The sequence below is a fragment of the Canis lupus genome, chromosome 22, assembly GCF_048164855.1.
Source record: "Canis lupus baileyi chromosome 22, mCanLup2.hap1, whole genome shotgun sequence".
Classification (NCBI taxonomy): domain Eukaryota; kingdom Metazoa; phylum Chordata; class Mammalia; order Carnivora; family Canidae; genus Canis; species Canis lupus.
In genome coordinates this window covers 26,558,220-26,585,548 of record NC_132859.1, presented here as the reverse complement: position 1 = coordinate 26,585,548, position 27,329 = coordinate 26,558,220, and the positions used below count along the sequence as shown (strand labels likewise).

Sequence of the window (27,329 nt, the reverse complement as noted above, 5' to 3'; positions counted from 1 at the left end):
TGATCAAAACACCCTCTTTTCCTTCCACATATTCTCCTCCCTTCATCCTCTTCTCTTTCCAGTAAACTTCTACTTAAGCCTCAAATTCCAGTTCAAAAGCCAACTCCTTTCTGAAGTTAACTCCAAAGAAGTTGTTCCCTTCTCTGTGCTTCTGCAAAACTGTTCAACCCTCTCTTTTACCATTTCTCACATTGTTCAGCAATGATAAGTTATGAGTTTATCTTTCCAAATCAAAATGTAAACTTTTGAGAGCAAGGAATTCTGGGCTATTTTCAGCATACTATCATTAAGTACATGAGTGAATGAGTGAATGAATGAATGAATATAAAATATTTTTCAAAACCTTCATCAGCATAATAATCCCCCGCTAAATTGTTAATGTTTCTCTTAACACTTAGGACATCTCCACACTTTGAGTTTGCAATTAAGTTTTTGAACCTGAGAATAGAAATATGCACTTACCCCTAGACATTCTATCTGTAGATTTCTTATCTGTCATAATAAAGTCCAATTCCAATTCTGTTACCTATTTGTTAGCTAGTCCTGTTTCAGTTTTATACTGTTTGTACCACTTTTATACCAGAAAAGGGATAATTTTATGTCTTCAAATAAATTGCTGACAAAATTGATGACCAGAATTGGGCTAAGACAGATGCCAACACAACGAGCTACATTCCTATGATGCTGCTATAGTAAGTACAATTGTCTTCTTCCCTGGCATTGTCAAAAACTAGCATTCTTCTTCATGACAAAACAGTAAGTCCATTCTTAAAAGTCTATATTTGTTTTAGAGAAGAGGTTCTAATGTGATCAGTGATGTAAGTTAGTGATGGTTTTCTTGGATTTTCAAAAAAATATATATTTCAAAATCTTATTTTTATTCTTTAGCCCATGCATGCTTAGTCCATAATGGTGACATGAGTCATATCTGGAACTAATGAAGAAAAGAGAAAAATATGATTCATTAATTTATTATGGATTCTTTCCTAAAGCCAGAACGTAGCCCCTGTTCCATTTTAGCTTTTGCAAGCTACGTATTTGGAGGGAAAACATTTTGCTGTGAACATTGTTTTAAAAAATAGGTCTTTGTGTAATTTAGGTTCTCACTGTAACAAAATGACATAGTTAAGTTTAGATTAAATCTTTCAAAATAAATAAATAAATAAATAAATAAATAAATAAATAAATAAATAAATAAATCTTTCCCCCTTATGCAATTTAGGGGATGTGTCTTATTGTACCTTGAAAAACCTTGTTCTCTTTTAGCAGGTTAAAAGTGTGGTCTCTCTGAAAAGATTCTTATCGTTCTCTCCATCAGTAAGTGTATGCCAGGATCACAATACTACAGTCTGAGTGTGCCAAATGCGAAAACAAGGCTTATCTGCAAAATCTGTGTGAAGGGGCGGGGGGGGGGGGGGAATGATTGGTGCTCACTTTTCCAACTCCAGTGTGGGAAACACAGTTTGTGCTCAGTAAAAAGTGTCTAATTGAGGAATTAAAATGGCATGACCCTACTGGTTTAAAATATGGCACCTCAATTCAGTCCTGGCCCTTTTAAAAAATTTCTTGATTCATTCATAATAAGAGCCAAAATGTTATACTCTGTGGGGGAAATCTGGCAATGAGGAGAAGAAATACACAGAGGAATAAAATTTAAAGACTTCCAAATTCCAGTACAAATTGAAAGACATAAAATTCATCCCCATCATGGGCCCCATGATAAATATTTTTCATTGACCTTTTCATCATGATAAAGTTTAAAAATTCACAAAGAAAATTGAAATGTCAACTCACCATTTAATATATTTCCATGCATATTCTGGCTTTGAATGAATCAATCCAACCTTATTTTTCTATTTACTAAAGAATCTTGTTGACCTATTCTAAGGTTATTGTAACCCTCAGCCCCCAGGAGTTATGTCTACCCAGGTACAAATGAGATTAAAGTATTAAAGAACATTTTAAGAAAACTGAGTGCTAAATTCAGAAAGTGCCAGTAACTTGGTTGTTCAAATTATATCCAAGTTTCTCCAAATAAACCAGTTAGGACTCTGAGGATGAAGTAGCACCTCATCGCCTTATTGAAAAAACTAGATAATGTCCCTTCAGCAGTAAAACATTCATAAAGTCCAAAGTATGGTATTACTCATTCCCCACTTCTGACTCATGAACATTTTCGGAAATAATCCCTTAAATGTTACTGCAAAGGGAAATATGAAGAGCAAAGTTGTTTTGGCACAACTTCACTCTTGTTTTGTTGAGTTATGAACTGTATTTAGTTTCACACTTTTGATCTTATGCATTCTTGATGATATATTTGCACACATAACATCTCTATATACGTTAGAAATAGACCTGCTATGACAGTTCTTATGATTTAAAAATTCTCCATACAGCTACTCACAGAAATTTCTTTTATAGTAATCTATTATTTACCATCATGAAAATACTTAATGCCACCAAGATAAAATAAATTTCATATAATACATATTATAAAAGCCTTTATTGGAAAAGTATGACATTGCAATCATACATAAGGAAAAGTTGAGAAGTAAATGTTTAAAAATAGTTAATTTCAGTTTAGAAAATAAAAAGGGAAAATGAATTATAAATCTCAGTGCTTTTAGGACATATCTTCCCAACAAAGTAAAAGAGAGAAAATGGATTCCATCCAGTGTAGTCCAAAGGTAACCATTTCTAGAAAACATTTCTAAACCACTCTGTTCTGCCATGATTGTTCCCTCTTCTAAAGTTCAGTGGAAACTTGTTGTTTCACTCATTTTAGCCCTTAACTAAATCCTGTCTTGTGGTTTTAAGCATGGATTTTGGAGTTAGGCAGATTAAGACTTGAATCCCAACTTGGTCTTCATTAATAAAATGGAGCAATCATATCTCTCACAAGCGTTGTTGTAAAGATTAACGAACTAATGTATGTAAAGCATTTAGAAAAGGGCAGGCAAAAGTATAAAACCAACAGTTATTATTATGATTTGATAGTTATATGCGTTATGTACCTGAAGAAATATTTAGAGGTGACATGTCATGATATTTGAAACTTTCAAATGATTCAAAGAAAGAAAAAAATACAGAGAGAGTAAGAACAAAATGTTAACTGGTGATATTAGATGAAGAATATACAAATGTTCATTGTACCTTTTTAAAGTTTTTTCCATAGATTTAAATTTTGTTAATAAAAAACACATGTAGAAAATCTAAATTAGGTTATACTGTTTCCCTGTGGAGACACAGAAAGGAAATTATTTATGTACTTTCATATTGTCAGTCTCATGATCGTTTAATCACATGAAGACACCACATTTCATGGTAAAAGCTTACTGTCACAGATGCATCCCCAATCTTTCCACTTGTCTATTTTATTCATCATTTCATGCTCTCACATCACCAGCTCTCCAATTTATGACTCCATCCTCCGGCTCTTAAAACTTTGCTTCTGATGTAATTTCTGTCTTGTTAACCCATTTAGTTTCTCTTTCTGGATTGTTGAGATACTGTTTCATGATTGTGTTATTTTGTCTTAACTTAAAAATGCAATGAATTAATGCATATTTGTTGTAAAATGTAAAGTTCAGGCTACACTAAAATGTAGAGAGAAAAACAAGTAAAAGTCCATTTCCCCTCCACTTCATAGTCCCATCTCTCAAAACAACCACTTTTAGGAGTTTAGCATGTACCCTCTCAGGTAGTTTTCTACCCACATTCAAAGATACAAGTACATTTCTATATTTGTTAATTTTTAAAAAAACTGTATTATTATATATTTTTTCTTATTTTATTACATTGGTTTAGACCTCTGGAACAATGTAAATTAGCAATGATAACAAATATCCTTAAATTATTCCTGATTCTTCCCTTTTATAATCATATTCTCAGATTTAAATTATACTTTTTTTGATGGGCTTTTTCAAAATAAACTCAATAAAGGGGCTAGCCTAACTTCTCTACAGGTAAGAGAAAACAACTAATTGGATTTTTAATTCCTTAAAGGTAGGAACAATTTTGGGGCACGTGGGTGGTACAGTCAGTTAAGTGTCCCACTCTTGGTTTAGGCTCAGGTCATGATCTCTGGGTCATGAGATTTAGTCCTGCATCATACTCTGCTTGGTGTGGAATCTGCTTGAGATTTTCCCTCCCTTTGACCTTCCTACTCATGCTTGCTCTCTCTCTCTCTCTCTCCCTCTCTCTAAAATAAAATAAATAAATCTTTTTAAAAAAAGAAGTGGGAACAATTTCTTATACTTTGCATTTCCTTTTGAATTCAGCCATGCATGTTTTCTGTTCCTACATTTTTAATGAAAAGATCAAATAAAAAGTATTTTTTTCTAGAAGTGGAGCCAGTTTTACTACAGATTAATTTTGATGCTCTGGAAATGCATCTTGATTATTGTACAGACATTACTGATGGGGGCTAACAATTGAAAGGGAACAACTTTTAGACAAACATATCTCAAGCAGGTTAGACCTGTTGTGACTAACCATTAGGCAACTCCATGTAATATCTTGCTTAAATAAAGGTGCCAAATGAAAGACTGACAAGATTGCTCTCTAAGTCTTTAATGTCTTTTGCAAAATCCAAAACCTACAGTGAACTACCCATTTCTGGAGCTGGAACTGAAGAGAGGTTAATAGTGGCAGAAATGGTAATTAATGAAAGTGGGATGTTTTTATAGAAAACCAGAATGCATCCGTAGCAAATCTACTTCCTGCAATTAGAAAGAGTCGACCACATGAGCATAATGTTCAATTTCTCAAACAATGGAAATATGATTTTCCTCAAGAGAAAAATGCATGCACAGTTATTAAATCACCCTACAGTTTGCTGTAAGGAGGATGACTAGATGAAGCCATTGAGCTTTCTTTCCTTTAGTCACTCCCAAATACCTCCACAAATGAGTTCTTACTACTTCAGAACAGGTCTCTAATTTTCCATTATACTTAATTTTAATCTGGTCTCTGAGTCAAGCATGCATTCAGTTATATACTTGAAGGTCAGACTTCATATCAACCTGTTACCTGATTAAAAACTACTTATTACTGCCAATGTTAGATCATAAGGATATTTTTTGGCCAATTATTCCAACTAATTAATTTATTGGTTATTTTCTTCATCAAACATTTTTGAATGCCTACTATGTACCAGTTCCTATACTACTGGTGGCAATAAAAAAGATAGGTAGACTAGAGTTGTTGCCATAAATAACTTCATAATATCTACCTTTTCTGTTAAAAATTTTTAAAAATTATATTTCAATATAATTTTGTGGCTTAGCCAGTATTAGTTATTTCCATAGAAGTTGTCACAATGAAAATATATCAAGCAGCAACAAGATTTAAGTCTGTTAAATCCATTTAATCTAACCATGCCAATAGAAGTCAGCCCTTCTAAAAAGCTTCTTCCATGGGTAGCCTCTGTTTTGCCTATTCTCCCAAAGAGTAACTACTGAAAATCATTAGGAAGAGTACATTTAGAATATAACGTAAGTAACCAGTTACAATAGTCTTCTCTGACAAATGTTATCATATTAACAATTGAGCATGACACTATAATATGTAAGATATAAAAAACATTGGAAGTCACTGGGCTCAAGAAAACATAAATTGGATGCTTGTATATTAACTTTATGGAGTTCTTCTGGAACAAAACTATGTGATGATACCCAACAGTTTCCCTAATTTATTAACTACATATTTTTAGTAGCCCAGTAAACCTGACACTCATCAAAAAAATGATTTTCTTGGGGGTCTCTGGGTGGCGCAGCGGTCTGGCGCCTGCCTTTGGCCCAGGGCGCGATCCTGGAGACCCGGGATCGAATCCCACGTCGGGCTCCCAGTGCATGGAGCCTGCTTCTCCCTCTGCCTGTGTCTCTGCCTCTCTCTCTCTCTCTCTCTCTCTCTCTCTCTCTCTGTGACTACCATAAAAAAAAGAAAAAAAATGATTTTCTTCAAAGCCAACATGGCCCTAGGATGCAATCAGCAGGAGCATAATAGGAGCTAGAAGATATATAGTCAAATGGTGTCAACATATGCCAAATTGTTTGTAAAATACTATGTCCAGTTCTGCACCAAAGTAAACCAAGTCATTTATTTTTTGCTAAAAGCATAAATTTCATAATCCTGTTGTTCCATGATTGATTCCATGATACCATGATTTCATGGCTACCAAGTTACAATTTTTAGTCTTTGTTTTTATAATTTTCCCCTCAGAAGACTCTTTTTCTCTATGTCTGCCAACATGACAAAAGAAGGAGTTTACAAGGAAAATGTTATGGAGCTGATTGATAATTACTTGGGTTTTGTTTTTGTTTTTGTTTGTTTGTTTCTGTTTGTTTGTTTTTGTAGGCTCCATGCCCAGCGTGGAGCCTAACACAGGGCCTGAATTCATGACACTGAAATCAAGACAGGAATGGACATCAAGAGTCAGATGCCCAACTTGCTGAGTCACCTAGGCATCCCAATAATTACTTGTTATTAAGCATGCAATTACGGTGGCTGGCATTCAGTGAAGGAAATAACTTTTTAATGGGACAACCTTAAAAATTATAGCATCAGATTATACACTTAAACTACATGGATGCAATACTACAAAAAGAAGAGAGATTAAAATGATAGATCTATTTATGATTAAAAAAACTTATTAAATATAAACAAAGAATGACATTATAGATTCAACTAGCTGAGAACACTTCTCTTGCTCAAATATTCATCTTTCTCAAAAATACTTTATTTTCTTTTTTTCAAAAATACTTTATTTTCTATCCTCTGTTCTCCCCATCTATTTTTTTTTTTTTTATTTACGATAGTCACAGAGAGAGAGAGAGAGAGGCAGAGACACAGGCAGAGGGAGAAGCAGGCCCCATGCACTGGGAGCCCGACGTGGGATTCGATCCCAGGTCCCCAGGATCGCGCCCCGGGCCAAAGGCAGGCACCAAACCTCTGCGCCACCCAGGGATCCCCTCTCCCCATCTATTTTATTTGCAAACTTCTCAAGAGAATTTCTGTACATCAGCCTCAGTTCTCCCTGGGTTCTCCTACCTTATCAGTCCAGGTTTCTAGCAGAGAAATAGAACCAGTAGTTGATATATATAGAAAGAATATATATAATGTAATATATGCTAATATGTATTAAAGTACACATAAATTAATATATGAATTGTCATTAGTAATATATGAATTATACATTCATAATACCATGTTATATAATGTTAATGTATAACTATATTATTAATGCATTAAATAACATGTATATTATTGTATAATAAGGTATATAATATACATAATATGCAACATATACATAGGCAGGTTTTATATAAATTGATATAAAATATTATATAATGTGTATATATGAAGATAGAGAGATTTTTTTTTCAAGATTTTATTTATTAATTCATGAGAGACACAGAGAGAGAGAGGCAGAGAGATAAGACAGACAGAGGGAGAAGTAGGCTCCCCACAGGGAGCCCGGTGCAAGACTCCATCCCAGGACCCTGGGATCACAACCTGAGCCAAAAGCAGGTGCTCAACCACTGAGCCACCCAGGCATCTGGGGAGAGATTTCAAGACATCGACCTCTGTAGCTATAGGGCTGGTGAGTCCAAATCCCATAGGGTAAACTGGCAGGCTGGATTTCCTCCTCCTCCGCCTCCTCCTCCTCCTCCTCCTCCTCCTCCTCCTTCTTCTCCTCCTTAAAGATTTTATTTATTTATTCATGAGAGACACAGAGAGAGAGATGCAGAGACATAGGCAGGAGAAGCAGGCTCCACGCAGGGAGCCCAATGTGGAACTCGATCTCAGGACTCTAGGATCACGCCCTGAGCCAAAGGCATACGCTTAACCGCTGAGCCACCCAGGCATCCTAGATCTCTTCTTTAAGTAAACTTTAATTTTGTTCTTCAAGTCTTTCAACTGATGTTTATGAGGACCACCCAGATTATCAAAGATATTCTCCTTTACCTAAAATCAATTGAGTATATATCTATAAAACATGTCCAGAGCAACACCTAGATAAGTGTTCAATTGAATAACTGGGTACTGTAGCCTACCCAAATTGACATAGAATTAATCATTACAATGAACAATTATTGAGATTTACCTCAAAGCTTGCCAATGATACCCTGACGGTAACTCTAGAGCCTCTTTATTGGAACTCCTTCTCTGTTGCACTTCACAGGGTTTGCTACCTCTCCTTTTAAAAACACTCCCTCACCGGAACACAGACTATCCTATTCCTACTTAAGGAATAGAATACATTATTGTATCTTGAATCAAAACCCATCATTCAGCAAATGGTGCTGTGATAACTGGATATCCACAAGCAAAAAATAAAGTCAGACCTTAATTTATACCATATACAAAAATTCCCTCAAGAATGGATCAAAGGAAAAAAAAAAAAAGGATGGATCAAAGACCAGGGTGCCTGGGTGGCTCAGTCAATTAAGTGTCTCCCTTCAGCTCAGGTCATGATTGTAGAGTCCTGCAATTAAGCCCCACATCAGGCTCCCTGCTCAGCAGGGATCCTGCTTCTCCCTCTCCCTCTCTCAAACAAATAATAAATAAAATCTTTTAAACAATAGATCAAAGACCTAATATAAGAGCAAAACTATCAAACTATTAGAATTAAATACAGGAGTAAATCTTTGTGACCTGGGTTTAGCATTGTTCTCTCAGATATGACATTAAAAGTACGAATGATAAAAGAAAAAATAGATAAATAGGATTTGGTCAAAATTTAAAATTTTGTATTTCAAAAGGCACTATCAAGAAAGTGAAAAGACAATCCAGGGAGTGGGAGACAATATTTGCCAATTGTATCTGATAAGGGACTTGTATCCATAATATATAAAGTACTCTCATAACTCAACAATTAAAGGACAAATAACCCAATTTAGAAAATGGAAAGGGATTTGAATAGACGCTTCTCCAAAGAAGATATATGAATGGCCAGTAAGCACATGAAAAGATGCTCAACGTCATTATTCATTAGTGAAATGCAAATCAAAACCACTATGAGATACCATTTCATTCCCACTAAGATGACTAAAAAAAAAAAAAAAAAAAAAAAAAAAAACAGACAATAACAAGTATTGACAAGGATGTAGAAAAATTACAACCTTCACACATTGCTAGTGGGATTATACATGTCACTTTTGAAAACAGTTTGATAGCTCCTCAAAATGTTAATCACAGAGTTACCATATAACCTAGCAATTCCACTTCTAATTATGCACCCAAAAGAATTGAAAACATACGTCTACATGAAAAGCCATACACAGATGTTCATGACAACATTATTCATAATAACCAAAACATGGAGGGACGCCTGGGTGGCTCAGCGGTTGAGCCTCTGCCTTTGGTTCAGGGTGTGATCCCGGGGTCCTGGGATAGAGTCCTGCATTGGGATCCCTGTGGGAAGCCTGCTTCTCCCTCTACCTATGTCTCTGCCTCTCTCTCTGTGTCTCTCACGAATAAATAACTAAAATCTTTAAAAAAAAAAACCAAGGGATCCCTCAGTGGCACAGCGGTTTGGCGCCTGCCTTTGGCCCAGGGCGCGATCTTGGAGACCCGAGATCGAGTCCCACGTCGGGCTCCCGGTGCATGGAGCCTACTTCTCTCTCTGCTTATGTCTCTGCCTCTCTCTCTCTCTCTCCCCCCCCCCCTCTGACTATCATAAATAAATTTAAAAAAAATTAAAAAAAAAAAAAAACCAAAACACGGAAATAATCCAAATTCCAACTGATGAATGGATAAACAAAAGTGGTACGTCCATGCAATGAAATATTATTCAGCTATAAAAAGGAATAAATACTGATACATGCTACAATGCAAATGAACTTTGAAAACATGCTAAATGAACAAAGTCACTCACAAGGGTAACATCTTGTATTATTCCATTTATAGGAAACAGGAGAGGAAAATCTCTGATTTTCATCCTACTACAAAGGCAGTAGAATAGTAGTTGTAGGGGCTGTGGGAAAAGAGGAGTTGGGGAGTGACAGCCAATGTGTATGGGGTTTCTTCTTGGGTTGTCAGTTTTGAAATTAGATAGTGGTGATGATTGTACAACTCTGTAAATGTACTAGAACCCACTGTATCTTCTAAAGGATAAACTCTCTAAAAGCATAAATTTTATGTGTGTGAATTATATTTCAACTAAGCTTTTTTTAAACCCAAGTCAATGCAATTTTCTGCATTTTTGTTCTTGTGTTGATGGTGTCTTTTTAATTTTTGGACTTGTGTATGAAATGAGAATTCACACTTCAGGAAAACCACTGAAGTGTGTCAAATTAAAATATAAAGAAAATCCCTGATATCTTGTTTTAAAAGGTAAATAATTCATTCTGAGTTTTAAGCTAGAAGTAAATCATTAATTCTGGGTTCCATGCATTAAAGGTATTAATTCTGTGTTTTCCTTTTGACAGAAGAATTTTATAATACAGTGATACTACTTAATATAATTGTAATATTTAGAAAACTTAATTCAACCTCAATTTATTTTGCATGATTCTTTCCTCTGCATCTTGTACTCAAATGAAATGGCAATCTAAAGTCAGGTAGAACTTATAGTATTACCTCAGAAGATTATACATGTTAGAGAGGAAACCTATGTGATAGGAGCTTCGGTTTAAATCAAGTAAATTGCCCTGCAGAATTACAGGGCAAAATTTTTCATGATCATCTCCCCTAAGAAACTTTTTTAGACTTTTTCCTAATTGTCCCTCTCCCTCATGAAATTTTAATTTTAAGAATAAATCCCCAGGCAGCCCTGGTGGCCCCGCGATTTGGCGCCGCCTTCAGCCCTGGGTGTGATCCTGGAGACCTGGGATCAAGTCCCCTGTCAGGCTCCCTGTATGGAGCCTGCTTCTCTTCCTTTCCCTCTGCCTGTGTCTGTGCCTCTCTCTCTCTCTCTGTCTGTCATGAATAAATAAATAAAATCTTAAAAAAAAAAAAAAAAGAATAAATCCCCTTTTTCCATCCCCCCAGACCAATATTTGCTCCTATTGGAGGGTTATTGTCCCCATTGGGAATGTGTGGCCTACTCTAAAAACTCATGCATGTTTCTGAGCATATGTATTCTATTTTCCTTACTCTAAACAGCATTTATAATCCCTTTAACAACTCAAATTTAACATTTACAAATTTAAGTAGATAAAAATTAATGTTTATAAATTTAACTTAGTATAAATATTTTGGGGAAAATAAATATGTAAATAATTTTTAGGCATCTAAGTTCAGATAAAGTATCAGCAGACTTCAAAATTATTTTTTCTGAGAATAATCTTTGACATTGGAATTTGTGTATGCTATTAAGTGGGGGAAAAGTAACATGCAAGACTATATCAATAATAATTTATAAATTTTCCAAAAACATATATTTGAGTATGAATGACTACAAACTATTCATTAATCTGTTCTATTTCCAGGTGGATAAATTGTAGGTGATTTTTAGTTTCAATTTTATATATATATATGTAGTTTCTAAGTTTTCCATTATGTGTTTGCATTACTATGATAGTTAGGGAAAAATGGTTAACAACAAAATATTTATTGAAATTAGCTTGTAATGGGGAGAAGATGTAATAATGTCTATTTTATAATATTTGAAGTAAGGTGTTTATGTAGCCTCTTGGGAAAGAGTTTTCCTTTTGTTTTTTTTTTTTTAAACTTTTTTTTTTTTTTAATTTTTATTTATTTATGATAGTCACAGAGAGAGAGAGAGAGAGAGAGAGAGAAGCAGAGACATAGGCAGAGGGAGAAGCAGGCTCCATGCACCGGGAGCCCGACGTGGGATTCAATCCCGGGTCTCCAGGATCGCGCCCTGGGTCAAAGGCAGGCGCCAAACCGCTGCGCCACTCAGGGATCCCTCCTTTTGTTTTTATGCCATAAACAAAGATACACTATTAACTAGCCTTGGTTTTGACAGTATTTTGAATGCTTCTGCAGCCTAAGTACTAATCCTTAACAAAACACAAGTTTACTATGACTTAGGCTCCTAGTAACCATCCTTTGTAGAAACTACTGTAATGTATTTCAAGGTTGCAGGGGAATCATTCAGCAGGCAAATGTTTGCTGATGAGCTTTTAGAGAGTGAATCCAGCAAACAACAGAAGTCATTATGCACTTGATTTCAACAGAGCCTATTTAAATAATGACTCAGATTTGAATGTCAGCAACTTTGGGAGCTACTGAAGGAAAGATACTTCAAATTTAAATACTGCAATTTGCAGGGTGCTCCTATTTGATACTCATAACAACACTGTGTGTCATTTGGTATCATTCCTATTATTCATGGGTATACAATGAGGCAAGCAAAAGAACTGCTTCTCCAGCCCAAGTCTTCTGACACCAACTTTTGAGTTCTTTCTTACTTTGGACCAATCTTCCTTGCTGAATTAAGTCAGTGGGTATTTTATTTTATTTTATTTATTTTTAAAATATTTTCTTTATTCATGAGAGATACAGAGAGGCAGAGACATAGGCAGAGGGAGAAGCAGGCTCCCTGTGGGAAGCCTGATCTGGGACTCCATCCCAGGACCCCAGGATCATGGCCTGAGCTGAAGGCAGACACTCAACCACTGAGCCACCCAGGCATCCCATATCAGTGGGTATTTTAAAAAAGAGTAAAGTAATTGCAGCATTTAATCATGACTTACAACCTTACCAACCATGTTTTGCTTTAGAGCAGAGATCAAATGCTCCCCTACACTCTCCTACTCTCTTCTCCCCACTTTCCCTTTGGCTCCACAGAAAGGGCCACTGGTGGCTTAAGGGGTGTTGTGCAGATCCATCAGGAAGGCTTCCTCCAGACCTTTATCATGAGCATGTTGGGTTCTATGTCAAAGCATGATGGGTTCGATCGTCAGTACTTTCAGGATTTGGAGGAATGGCAGAATTAGGTGAAGGGCACAGGAATAGATCCACATGGTTTCAGGATCCACTCTTAAGTTTGACTCAGGGAATATGTACCTGTCATGGAATCTCCATGTGGAAGTATTAAGGAGCATCACAGAATGAGGAGTTTAGTATGAAATGTGCTTCAATGAACTCTACTTGATTATTTTCTATGTCAGTTCCAGTAACCAACCAAAGCCTGAATACATTCAAGACTTAAGCCAAAACACCAAAACAATCCCAGTCTACAATTTTCCTAATAGCTTGGCTAAATTTAAATTTTAAGGAAAAATAATGGCTTAAATTTTAAAAATGCATACTCTGACTCAATTTAAAAAGGTATTATTCAGTACAATATTCCTCAAATTCATATGTAAGTACATAAACTAATAAGATAATTCAATAAAACAATAAAAATGTCATGGGTTCTACCTATTGTCTTCCTAACAGAAGGACAAAGCTCATAAATATTCATGATTAGCCTGTCAAATTGGAGATAAGTCACCTCCAAAGTTTTCACTTCAATTTCCTGTGGCTAGTAGCATCTTGATTTAGTTTTTGATGTTGCTATACATTTAGGTTAAAAAATACAAAAATATATTAATGCTTAAATATACAAGTGCTTAATTATACCTACATTTATACAATTGAAATATATAGTCAGATGATTTTTGACAAAAGTACCAAGACAATTTAATAGAGCGAGGATAACCTTTCAGACAAATGATGTTGGAGCAACTGGATGTTGAATACGGAAGAAACTATCTCAACCCTTATCTCATAGCCTATACAAAAATTAATTCAAAATGGATCATAGACATACACATAACAGCTAAAACAATAAAACATCTAGAAGAAAGACTCCAGGAGAATATCTTCATGATTCAGAGTCATCAAAGATTCTTAAGAAATAGGAAGCTTTAACCATAAAAGGAAAGAGTGAGAAACCATACTCCACCAAAATCAAGAACTTCTACTCCTCAAAAGAAAATGCAAAGATAGGACACCCCTGGTGGCGCAGCGGTTTAGCACCACCTGCAACTCGGGGTGTGATCCTGGAGACCCAGGATTGAGTCCCACGTTGGGCTCCCTGCATGGAGCCTGTTTCTGTCTCTGCCTCTCTCTCTCTCTCTCTCTGAATAAATAAATACTCTTTAAAATAAAAAAGAAAATGCAAAGATAAACCACAGGCTGAGAGAAAACATTAGCAATATATATATTTGACAAAATATCTTGTATCAAAATTATATAAAGAGCTTGTACAACTTAATGAAAGAAGCAATCCAGCGGTGGGGAGGTGGGAGGCAGGAAATAAGCAAAAGAGTAGAACAGCCATTTAAAAATAAGTTGTACAAATTAAACGGAGCTCAGAAATAGAAGATAATCAATACCACTGGTCATCAAAGAAATGCAAATTACAATGAGATACCACTACACTCTCACTAGAATCCATAAAAGTAAAAAGGTTAACAATTACCAAATGTTGATGAGGATGCAGAGAAACTGGAATTCTCACTCATTGTCAGTGGGTGTGTAAAATGGTACAACTACTTTGGAAAATAATTTTGTAGTATTTTAGCAAGTTAAATGTTTATATACCTTATAACTCTGCAATTGCACTTCTAGTTATTTATCCAAGAGAAATTAAAACATATATCCACAAAAAGAAATGTATGTGAATGTGTATAACAGCTTTACCCATAATTAGCCCCAAATTGGAAGCAATCCAAATGTTTCTTACATGAGTGAATAAACAAACTGGTAACTTCATACAATGGAATACTACTCAATAATACAAAGGAGCAAAATACTGACACCACAATGTGATGACTCTCAAAACCATTATGTGAATGACACAAAAGAGTATAAATTGCATAATTCCATTTATAAAAAATTCTAAAACCTGAAAAACTTCTCCACTGTGATAGAATCACCTTTCCTAGGGCAAGAATGAGGGGATGAAGTGGGAGGTGTGTTTGGCCTTAGGGCAGCAGGATCAAACTCTACTGGCTGATGGAGATATTCAGCATCATGATTGAGTGGTGACACACTGGTATCTACATTTGTCTAAACTCATCAATGGATATATTTTATTTATACTATATTTATGCATGTTATTGTAAGAAAATTACACCTCAATAAGTTGATTAATAGCCATTTTCTAAATAGATGCTTTCTAAAAATAAAACCTATATAACTAAAAAATGAGAATATTCCTTTCATGGAAGCAATTGATTTAAGTGAGTCCTTTTGCCCAGGCACATATCAAGATGTAGGATTTCATCTAGTTAAGATTGTGTGGGTTTAAATTAAATTCATCCCGCTGAGAGTATGGGATCTTATTCTGTGTGTATGTGTGTATGTATGTGTGTATGAGTGTGGGTTTTCTTCAGCAACAGATAGCTCATTATTGGCCAAAGATGATAAATTTATGCACAGTTCTACCAATATGATGATAGGCTCCAAATTTTGAACTTACAATTTACGATTTGAAAATAACTTGATTTCAAGCCTGTGTTTTGTCTAGATCATAGCAGGTACTCAATAATTCTTGTTGAATGAATGAATGATTGAACAAGTAAATGAGTGAATCTTTACCCTTTACTCACTATAAAATAAAAACTTTATCAGATGTGCACCAAAAAATTATGGTCTTATTTTTTTTCTTTTTTTTAAATTTTTATTTATTTATGATAGTCACAGAGAAAGAGAGAGAGAGAGAGAGAGAGGCAGAGACATAGGCAGAGGGAGAAGCAGGCTCCATGCACCGGGAGCCCGACGTGGGATTCGATCCTGGGTCTCCAGGATCGCGCCCTGGGCCAAAGGCAGGCGCTAAACCGCTGCGCCACCCAGGGATCCCAAAATTATGGTCTTAATATGCTTTGATACATACTATATGTAACCATATAATAAAAATACAACAAAAACACTTGACAGTCATCAAAAAATAGTATATATGATTTAAGCAGGAAAAATCAGAGGTAGCCTATAAGAGAATACTCTCTCTCTCCTTTGTCCTGACAGTTATTTACACTCAAATCCCATCTGATCTAAAATTTTACAAGTAGTTTATTATTTTTTATAATATAGTACATGCTATTCTGGCTTTGATCCTGGATGGGCAGGGGCCATGACAGCTATAAAAATGAGAGTATGTATCATGGATTAGATTATAGTTCTGTATCAATGTTAAGTTTCCTGATTTCAATAATTTTACTGTGGCTATATAAGACAATATCCTTGGTCTTAGAAAATACATGCTGAAATACTTAAAGAGAAAAAAAAAAGCACAAACATGTTCATTGTAAACAATGTGGAAAATATAGGAAAGTATGAAGAATATAAAAATCACCCACAATCCCATCTCTCAGAAAAAAGACACAATTTTTTGAGATAGTTTTTCATTTCTCATTTAAGTATGCTCCCACATCAGTAAATATTCCTAGAAAATCCGATTTTCAGTGGTTACATAGTGCCATGACCTGTTTATCAAATACCTGTTACTGCACATTGTTTCAATTTCTTCATTATTGTAATTATACTGTGATGACCTGCAGCATATCAGTTTGTTGTAAGAGATTATTTCCTTAGGATGTTAAGCATGAAGTAGTTAGCCCAAGAAAGAACTTCTGCTTTTTCCCAAATCACAGGTCTAATTAACAGATTGACTAGATTGGTCAGAGACCAGCAGTAACTTAACAGCTCCATTGGTTCAATGTCTCCCTGAAGCACCTACATAATGATGGACGCTCTCACATAGTGCACCCCTTTCCTTCCCAGGACTGAGTTTGCCAGATGTCCACAGGCTGGCACTCACCAACTTCCATAATTATCCAACTTTCTCTATTTAAAACTCATTTTTCATCTGTGTAAATTTAGTCATCCCTTTTTCAATACCATAGCAAAATGTACATCTGTATTATATTGGCCTATTGAGAGGTCTAGGCCCAGGTTGTTTAGCTGAATTTTCTGTTAAAATGGGAATGTTCTTAATCTCTGCTGTCCAAACCAGTAACCAACGCCACATATGGCTACTAAGCATTTGAATTGGGGTTAGTGTGAGTAAGGAACTGAATTTTTCATTCTATTTAATTTCAAGAAATTTAAATAGCCATATGTAGTGAGTGACTATTGTATTGGATAATGAGACAGTCTGCTTAAGATTCTCTCTCTCCCTCTTCCTCTGCCCCCCCCTCAAATAAATAAATGAATCTAAAAAAAAAAAAAAAACAAACAAACTTCAGAGTGCTTGTTCGGTAGCACATATACTAAAAAAAACAAAACAAAACAAAAACAAAAACAACCTTCAGGATTATTTTTATTTAGGGCAGAAATTAAAAGAAATAAATACTAAAATTTTACCAATATGGCCCTCTTGAAAGTCCTTGTCAGGAAAAATTTTATTAGTTATACAAATTATAAACAGATTTCTTCAGTTGTAAATTATATCCCTGCAGCCTTCAACTTTTCTTGACCATAATCCACAATTTGAAATAATTTTCATAATAACATTCATGCCCACACACACAACTGAAACAAAAATTTACCCCTAAAAGGCATTCCAATGTTTTTTTATTGTATTGTATATTATTAAATGTATTCTATTCTACTTCAGTGTTTTAAAAATGGCTGTTATAACTCTCAACACTGGTTTCTCAACCTATTGAAAGGTCAATACCTACAGATTGCAAAACAATCTGTCGATTCCTCTTTTAAGATAAGAGAGGAAAAGGGGGAGAGGTGAAGGAGATTGACTGATTAAGAAAAGAGAAAAAGAAACCTAAGATACCCAAAAATATTCTAGAGATGGGGGAAAGGAAGGAAAATGTCTGAAGTGGGAGGAAGAGTGAAGGGAAGAGGGCTCCTAGTTCCTACAATCTGATTTGCCCATCAGGGCCTGCTGGTTTTAATAGGCACTTCTCTCACCCCAGAAGACTCACCCAAATCCTCCTGCACTGGGCCTACATCTCTTTCCAGAACAGATTCTCTTATTCTACTGCCTATTACCTCTTAATCATCTGAGAGCATGTTTTCTGCTCTAAGATCATTCATGGAGGCCCTGAGGGGCTTCCTGCATCACAGACCCTCTTTCTTCACGCTTCCACTGAAGGTGGTATCCACGTGGATGTTTTTCTCTTTGTCCTTATTTCTTCTCTCTCTCTCCCTCCTGGTTGTGCCTCTTCTCTGTAACTGCCTATAATAGATCAATGTAAAACACTATCTGGAGTTCAAAAATCCAATTGTACAAGAATTGTATGCAGTGGAAAATTCAAGTGAAAAATTACAGGGTGCTGTTTCTCACTCTGAGGGCTTCTAGATCTTGGAGGAACCCTCTGAAGACCACCAAGGTGGCTTGGTTCCCATTTTAAGTCACAGTGACCTGGGAGTTCTGTTGTCTGTGATTGTGAAATGAGCCAATGTGATCCTAGGAAGCAATAGCAGATAAATGCGGTATTCAAGAGAAAGGACGAACAGCTGGAGAAGATTCTGCCAACCACAGCTCATGGAAGGAAGGATGTGGGGACACAGTGGGGAGACTGGGTGAGTAGAAGTCTGTCAGTAGGAAGCACAGTTAGTAGCCTGGATTGATGCCCAGCTCTGGATAGAAGGGATGTAAATTACCACTAGCAGCAGCAAGGAAGAAAGGAAAGGAGAGGTATTTCCAAAGAAGTACCTCAAGTGAGTGTCTTGGCATCCTTCGCCTGGACCAAATTTTATAAATCTGAAAAAGTGTGGGAGTCCTGTTAAAGCTATTCTGAAGGTAGCCCTGAACCCACTTTCAATAGCTTTGCAAACATACAGCAGGCAGATGAAAATGAAATCACTCAAATGAAAAGGCACAGGAGAGTTTTGATGATACAAAACTTAAGCCTGGTTCACATTCAGCCAGGAGCAGCTTGCCAGCCTTGGCTGCTAGTCCAATTTCTCCATCCCTAAGACAGGAAATTACGTGAGGCCCAAAATACGCTCCCCTACAGCTCCATGAGTGAGTGCAGCTGTTCCAAGAGGATTTCCTGTATCCAGGCTCTGCACAGGAAGATTTGTGTGGTGCCAAGATGTTTGCTGAGCACCTACTCTGTGCAAGGTGTACTGTTAAGCTTGTGTTTAGCCTTATGTGTCAGCAGATGACAATTAGGAGATATGCTGGCTCTGAGCTGCAGTTGAAATGTAGCTCTCTTAGACCTGTTGACAAATTCCCCTAGCACTGTCTGTTTCCTAGGTCAACTCTCAAATCTCCCTCTCAAGCACAAAGAGGATTATTCTATCCCCCCCCTTCCCCCCCCACCCTCTTTTACTTGAGGCACTCAAAATTGGCAATTCTGACTCATCGATGTGTGTGTGTGTCTGTGTATTTCAGAATCTCAATAATAGCAGGTAACAAATTAAGACTATTAAACATAGCTTTCTAGAAGATGAGTGAAGGTGTTTATGATTCATAAAGTACTGTCCTGGATGCTCTTTTCTGAGTTCTTCAATCTCTTGCCTCAATCCTGGGTTAACAGGCTGTAAATAATGTGTTTTCTTAAAGAAAGAAAGGAGAGGAGAGAGAGGAGAGGAGAGGAGAGGAGAGGAGAGGAGAGGAGAGGAGAGGAGAGGAGAGGAGAGGAGAGGAGAGGAGAGGAGAGGAAGGGGGGGAAGGAAGGCAAAGAGAGAAAGAGAAAGAGAAAGAAAGAAGAAAAAGAAAGAAAGAAAGAAAGAAAGAAAGAAAGAAAGAAAGAAGAAAGAAAGAAAAAGAAAGAAAGAAAGAAAGAAAGAAAGAAAGAAAGAAAGAAAGACAGACAAACATAAAAAAACAAAAACAGAACTTTCTTATTTCCAAAGTAGGAAACAGGGCAGCCCGGGTGGCTCAGCGGTTTAGCGCCGTCTTCAGTCCAGGGCATGAATCCTGGAGACCCGGGACTGAGTCCCATGTGGGGCTCCCTGCGTGGAGCCTGCTTCTCCCTCTGCCTGTGTCTCTGCCTCTCTCTCTCTGTCTCTCATGAATAAATAAATAAAATATTAAAAAAAAATTAAAAAGTAGGAAACTATTTATTTATTTCAATGCCTGGCAGAGGAAGTATGGTTGGAAATGTTACCCAGCACTAAACTAGATTAATTTTCTTTTCAAGAAGAAAAGTAAGCAACTTGGGCTAAAGGAGGCAGATTGCAAGGCCCTATTATTTAGCACGTTTCCAATGAAAGCCAGTACTGCTATTGAAGTGCTGGCTGATGGAACTTTCTCTTCCTCTCTGTAATGCCCGCCCACAGGTTGCTTGGCAACCACATTACATTGCTGTGAACACTCCCCAGCAATAACTGATCCTGAATTTTAATTTTTGTGCTGATGCTTAAGTGGGATGGATGGATAGATAAATTAATAAATCAATAAATTAATAAATTAATAAATGATAAATAAATAAATGCAATCTCCCTGAAACACTATTCATTTGGACTAATAAGCAACATGTGGGGAAAATTTTAGGATGACAAATAGAGTGATACAAAAAACTGGCAAAGCCTTTGTCTTTTCAGGAAGATTTTGTTTAAAAAATATGAAAAAACTGGGTAGGCTTGTGAAAAAAAAAATAAGTAAAATGGTAAGAATGGAAGATGCATTTAACCCTTCCCCCTAAGCCCTAACATCTATATTGATATAAAGAATAAAATATTAACTTTTATTGTTTCTTCATCAAGACAGCTTTTCAAAAATAAGAATAACACTAAATGTGCTTTGCATAAAAGGATCTGGGATGGCCACCTACATCCCTAGCATTACCCTCCCTTCTCACATGTAGTAGAAATAATAATTTACATGCATGGTAACAAAAAGGGGCCAGGTTGACTTGGAGATTCCACATCAATTGGTAGTTGCTGCTTTGTGTTTTTAAATGAGAGTGTGAATGGAACCTGTTGCAAATAACTCCTTGTGGTGTCTATTGTCCTTTATTCACAGCTTCTAAAAATGTGCCCTCATGTGGTTAAGTGCTCCTAATCTAAGGGCTAGGAACTATCATTTTTATTACTCCTGAAAATCATCCTTCTAGGTCATTTCAAAGAGGAAAGTGCCACATACTTCTCTCATCTCTTCAATATGTAATAAGATTTTTTTTTTTCCTAGAAAACTCAATTTCTTACCTGAAACCACTCTTTTAAGTATAACAAAACAAAGACCTGGGGTCCAAATTCTGGCTCCCCCACTTATCAGCTGTGGAACCCAATTAGGGGATAGCATCAATTATCACTTCATTTGAGTAGTTGTAGGCTAAATAAGATCACCTAACACAATACTGTCACAGATATATACTCAATTTCAGCCATTATTGTTAATTGGCCATACCATGTAGTATTATGGGTATAGCGAAGGCTGTGATGTGCTGCCCAGATCCCCCTTTGAGAATGAAGGAGTTATTCTTCTGGCTTCTGGGAATGCTACACCAAGACAGCCTTCAGCTATGAGTTCTCTTTGAAGACTGCCTGGGCTGAAGAACCTAAGATCATATCTAGCCTAAGATAATGCATCCTTCCAGGGACAGCATGAAACCAATCCATGATCCCCTTAGGGATTTAAAAGGCCAGCCCCTTCACTCCAACCCAGGACAACTCCAGAGCCATCCCTGCTTCAGAGTTGCCCATAAAGTTGGGTAAGGCCTTCGCTGGGCCTACATCATGGCTCAACCCCTCTCTGTGTCTATTCCTGCTTCCTTCTCTTCCTTTTTTCAGCTATGGATTCCAAGAACCAATTATTTCTAACAAATATCCTGCATGCCAAACTGCATCCCAGCAAGACAGTCTGCTTCCTGGGAAACCAACCCATCGTAATGAATGATCACAAGTACATTTAAGAAGATCTGTAGTGCTTGTAATATAATTGCATGTGAAAAGAGGATACCTAATTCAGCATGTGGGATAATCTCAGTGATGACAAGTTATATTCATGTGAGTGTATATGAAGGGAAAACTGAGAAGTACACCAAGATTAGCATTATCTCCTACTGGGTGGTGGTATTAGACATGACTCATTTTCTTTATACTTTTCTATGCTTTCCAAGTTTCCTACAAAGAACATATTTCATTTCCTGTCAGAGAGATAGATCTCCCAAGGGCTGAGCCCCATCCTCTACTTGACTTGGCCAGAGTATTTCAGCTTTCAGATAGTCATGAATGAAAATGGGTCAATTTACAATACTCCTTGCCACTGTAACTAGTCAGTTCACTCTTGTATTTCTAATTGCTGAAATCTGTAGTTCTCAAGCTTTAGCTTAGGAATCTTTTCTTCAAAGACAAGGTACTCAAAACATAAAGCATTTAAAATCAGAACTTCTATGATAGAAGCCAAGAATGAGACTAGGTAGGGAAGAAGAAAAAGATAGAAGCTTCTGCCCCTTGGTCAGGTCTCTAAAATGTCACTTTGTTGTTGTTGTTGTTGTTGTTTTTAATTTTTATTTATTTATGATAGTCACAGAGAGAGAGAGAGAGAGAGAGAGAGAGAGAGGCAGAGACATAGGCAGAGGGAGAGGAGAAGCAGGCTCCATGCACCGGGAGCCCGACGTGGGATTCAATCCCGGGTCTCCAGGATTGTGCCCTGGGCCAAAGGCAGGCGCTAAACCGCTGTGCCGCCCAGGGATCCCTAAGATGTCACTTTGAAAGCCCCGAACCAGAGTTAGGATTATTTTTTTCCAAGATTTCATTTGTTTATTCATGAGAGACCCACAGAGAGACACAGAGACACAGGCAGAGGGAGAAGCAGCCTCCCTGCAGGGAGCCTGATGCAGGACTTGATCTCAGGACCCCAGGATAACTATCTGAGCCAAAGGCAGATGCTCAACCACTGAGCCACCCAGGTGCCCCAGGATTTTTAAATGTCATAGAGACATTACCTTCAATCTTGATAATGTGATTTGGAGGGCAAGACATGGACCCCAACTTCAGTCTGGTTGGAAAAACACATGTAAGAAACAAGAGACAAAGAATGGTAAACTTTTTGTCACTGTAAGTAAGTACAGTTCAGAAAAAGATGACATGCCTATAGGCTGGAATCACCAGAAAGGATTTCATGGAGGAAGTAGGTCTTGGCTGCATTTTGAAGAATGAATAAATTTAGCAAAGCAAGGGGCAACAGAGGGGTCATCTTGGGTAAGGACAGTAGCCAAAGCATAGAAGGGAAGTAAGTTATTGGATCTTTAAGTCCAATAAACAGTGCACTTCTTCACTTAAGGCTGCACTTGGAAAATGAGAAAATATGGTTGATTTTTTTTAAAGATTTATTTATTTATTTATGATAGACATAGAGAGAGAGAGAGAGAGAGAGAGAGGGAGAGGGAGAGGCAGAGATACAGGAGGAGGGAGAAGCAGGCTCCATGACGGGAGCCCAACGTGGGACTCGATCCTGGGTCTCCAGGATCACACCCTGGGCTGTAGACGGCGCTAAACCGCTGAGCCACCCAGGGATCCCCCGAGAAAATATGGTTGAATCAACATTGTGAATGGAATATATGAAGGGAAATGAAACAGTGGAATTTAGATTCCATTCAGGTAAAAGTGTTTCCTTGGGGGCCTATTAAATAGCTTTGTCTGACCATGATATACAAAAGGGGAAGCAGGCAGAAGGCACCCTGAGTAGAGGCCATGGACTTCACATAGGGTGCCTTGACCTAACCTAACATGGGTTCTGGCAGTAGTGGACATGTTGAATTTGAGTATAGTGATACTGATTTTCTCATGTTGATGAAAAAATACCTGTCACATCACATGCAGATGGCTGTGTTTTTCTTTTCTGGAAAATTTTCTTTAATATCATTATGTGTCCTTCCTTCTAATGCACCATTGGCAATGCTCTCAGAGCCAAAGAGTAAAAGAGGCAGGAACAAGTGAGGGCTGAGCCAGAAACCTGAGTGTGCGATTATCTCTGAGGCTGGGCCCTCCCTGGATTCTGGCTCACTGAGCAAATAAGATCTATAACACTTCTGCCTGGAGTGATCTGGAATAACCCTGGAACTTCCCTTATTTTATGGCACCCAATAAATGAGTAAGTGGAGAGATAGTGGGCACCATAAAATTATGTATGGAGTTTTTCAATCCCACATATGCTTGTTCAGTTCATTAGATAAGAATCGAATGACGTATCTTTTTGGCTTACTACTTGCTAGGTAGTTTGTATGCATCTCATTTAATCCTTGGCAATCTATGAGGGATGTATTTGCACCCCCATTTTTCAGACAACAGGAATTTTGTAGGCATTTGTCTTTATTCACCAAAATAATGAAACATTTGCTCAGGACTTTTATTTTAAAACAAATAAGTAATTCCTTCTTCTCTTTACCCTGGTAAATTTAAAGGGCAGGTTTAGAACATAGGGTTTGACTTTACATTTAACTGCAGAATAGCTGTTCACTAACTGGTCACTTGGTCCTTGTATGGCACTAAACTAGGGGCTTCAGGAAAGAAAGCACAGCTTGGTGGATGCAATCATTGATCTAACTTGCTTGCTCTGCAGTTAGATAAATACTAAATGCATAGAACACTACATAGCAGTTCATGGAGGTACAAGATATGACCCAACAGCATTACATCTAGGAGCCACCTGTCAAATTGCAAATCAACAAGTATTTCCTAAACCTCAAATATCCGAAGCCAGTAAGCCATCTTTGTCTATGTTTCTACCACTTCTCTTCCCTGCTTAGTCTAAACTTCTTAAGTTTTCCTTTTTATCACCTCTCTTTCCATTTCCCCTTTCATTGACCTATTTCTGATCCTTCTCATCCCTTGTCTGGATTCCCACAATCCAGCAGAGTATCCCAGCAGAGATGGCTACTTCCTCCAGACCAGTTTTTTAACCCTGGCCAGACTCACCTTGGCAAAGTACTGCCTTCATGATTATATTCTACTCACAACCCTTCTATGATTCCCCTTGTCTTCAGAATAAAGTCTAATCATCTTGAAGTAACATCCAAGTCCTTCAAAAATCTGACCACAGCCCCATTTCCAATCTGACTGCCTACTAGTATTTTAATTTCATTTCAAACAAGAAGTATCTGCTTCTTGTTTCCCCAGGGTGCTGCTATGCCCATTTCTGTCTCCTTGGCTTGGCTCCACTTATGCCTCCTGTCCTGTCAAAGTCAGGCATTGTGTCTTTACTCAAACCCACTCTGGTCTCATAGCATTTCACTGTTTCTGTTTTTTTTCCTCTCACAAACTTCCTTGGACTGTTGTTTAATGTTATTCCAATACTTAGTATCTATCCAACTCAATGGGAAGCAATTTGGGAGCAGCGATTGCATCTTCCAGACTTTGCGGTCATCCCCACAATCCCTAGTTTAGAGTTACACATAGAGTATCTAGTTATTCAATAGTTGTTGAACAAAAAAAATAAGAGAGCCAAATTTTACTGTCTGAAAGTAAACTTACTCTTTACATTTCCTAATTTTTGTATTCAATTCTGCAACATCCTCATTGCATGAGATCTGGATTTTGCCATCTCTGGGTATCTCAATTACAATCTGCAACTCAAAGTAAAAAAACTTACATTCTAAGTCAATGCTGTTCAATGGAATGTTCTCTGTCTATCCGTGCTGTACAATTTGTTAACCTCTAGCCACATGAGGCTTTGAAGCACTTGGAATATGCCTAGTGCAACTGAATTTTAAATTTTATTTCATTTTTTTATTTTTTATTTTTTATTTTTTTTATTTCATTTTTTTAAATACAAATAGCCACATATGACTACTGTATATTGTATTGGACAGTACATACCTAAGTATTCACAGACAGAAGAGAAAAGAAGATAAACGGTATTAGCCCCAGAGCTTTTCAGTAACCATTTTAAATTGTGAGTTTTCCACAACAGTATTGAGTAGTAATATCATAAGGTGTCTGGTCCTTCTCACCCATATAATATACCGTTTCGGCTAGGACTGTACCTACTGGCTGGTTGTTGATCAAATATTCCTATTTTTATGGTCTACTGGAATTCCAGAGGCCCACCTCAGGTGATCTTACAGGGAGATAAAATAAAATTCTCCCACATGACATTCCCTACCTAATTACTAGAGGTGCTCTTCTGAAACTAGCTCATCCCTAAGGGTCCCACTTGAAATATTTTGCCAAGACCCCTATTTCTATCTTTATGCACGTTTTCCTATTTTAGATTCACGGAAAAACTTTATGAAAAATGATACAGTTACCTGTCATTATATATGTTCATGGGAGGCAGGCATAGCAAAAATAAATGATGTCTAATTGTAAGTCCTACCATCCTTACCAAACTAAACCCATCAATATGTGGTCAAGTTGTCTAATATCAACTTTAGTTCTTAATAAAAATCACAGGTACCATTTATTGAATGTTTACAATTGTTGGAAGTAATGTGTATGTATTATGTAAGGGTCACAACTTTTTGAGGCAAGTACTATCATCCCCGCCTTACAGATGAATAAGTTGAGGCACAGAGAGGTCACAGGGTATGCCCAGATCATGCAGCTAGCACACAGCAGAGCCAAGATTTGCACCCAAGAATTCTAACTCCAGTGTCTGTGTCTGTGCTCTTAACCACTCTCCTTCTTTGCAGCTGAGCCCAATCTGAGGTATTAAAATTCATTCATTACAAACTCAATATATAATGAGCACTAGCCACTCATGTATATCAGGCACTGTGGAATATAAGAGCCCTGACCTCCTTCACAGAGTTGGGGGCTCACAGCCTAGGACTTGAACTCAATCACAGTGACTAGTCATCCACCACCACATTTGCTGTGAGGACCTTATCACCTACACGGCAGAAAAGGATTACGAAGGAAATAAGACCTTCGAGCAGAAGGACACATGTCAGGTTTGTGTTAGGAACGTGTTTCTCAGAATACCAGGCTTGGGACTGAGTCCTAAAGAGTGCCTTAGGGACACTTGGGTGTCTCAATCAGTTAAGCGTCTGCCTTTGGCTGAGGTCATGATCCTAGGGTCCTGGGATCCAGCCCCATGTTGGGTTCTGCACTCAGCAGGGAGTCTGCTTCTCCCTCTCCCTCTGCTTCCTCTCCCTCTCCCTCCCCCCTGCTCATATATACACACTGTCTCTCAAATAAACAAACAAACAAATAATTTTTTTTTTTTTAAAGAGTGACTTAAAGCCTTCATAGAATTAAAAGCAAGCCCAAGGCCATTTCACAGGTACCTAACAAAACCTCAACTCTCAACCTCCCTACTCCTGAGATGGCCCATGTGGGATACCCCCCTCTCAGGAATATCCTTTCCCGCTTCCCTACATGGCTAGCTTTCTCTCAATTATCACTTAGGATTTTTGCCACTACCAGCCTGTCATCACCTGTGAGCTAGTTAGTTAGCAATGCAGAATCTCAGGCTTCCCTCCAGATCTGTGGAGTAAAAAAGAACCTGCATTTTAGCAATGTCCTCAGGTATTTCTTATGCCTATTAGTGTGAGAAGTAGCAAAATAAGACA

At 37.3% G+C, this 27,329-nt stretch overlaps 1 long non-coding RNA gene across 1 annotated transcript in view; it reads left to right on the top strand.

The window, feature by feature from the left end:
• The first annotated feature begins 477 nt into the window (after positions 1 to 477).
• The window catches only part of LOC140614075 (uncharacterized), a 36,821-nt gene continuing 9,969 nt past the window's right edge, over positions 478 to 27,329 (top strand). The window contains exon 1 of the long non-coding RNA XR_012014964.1: positions 478 to 692. This is a non-coding gene — a long non-coding RNA (uncharacterized lncRNA). The remainder of the gene's footprint in view (positions 693 to 27,329) is intronic.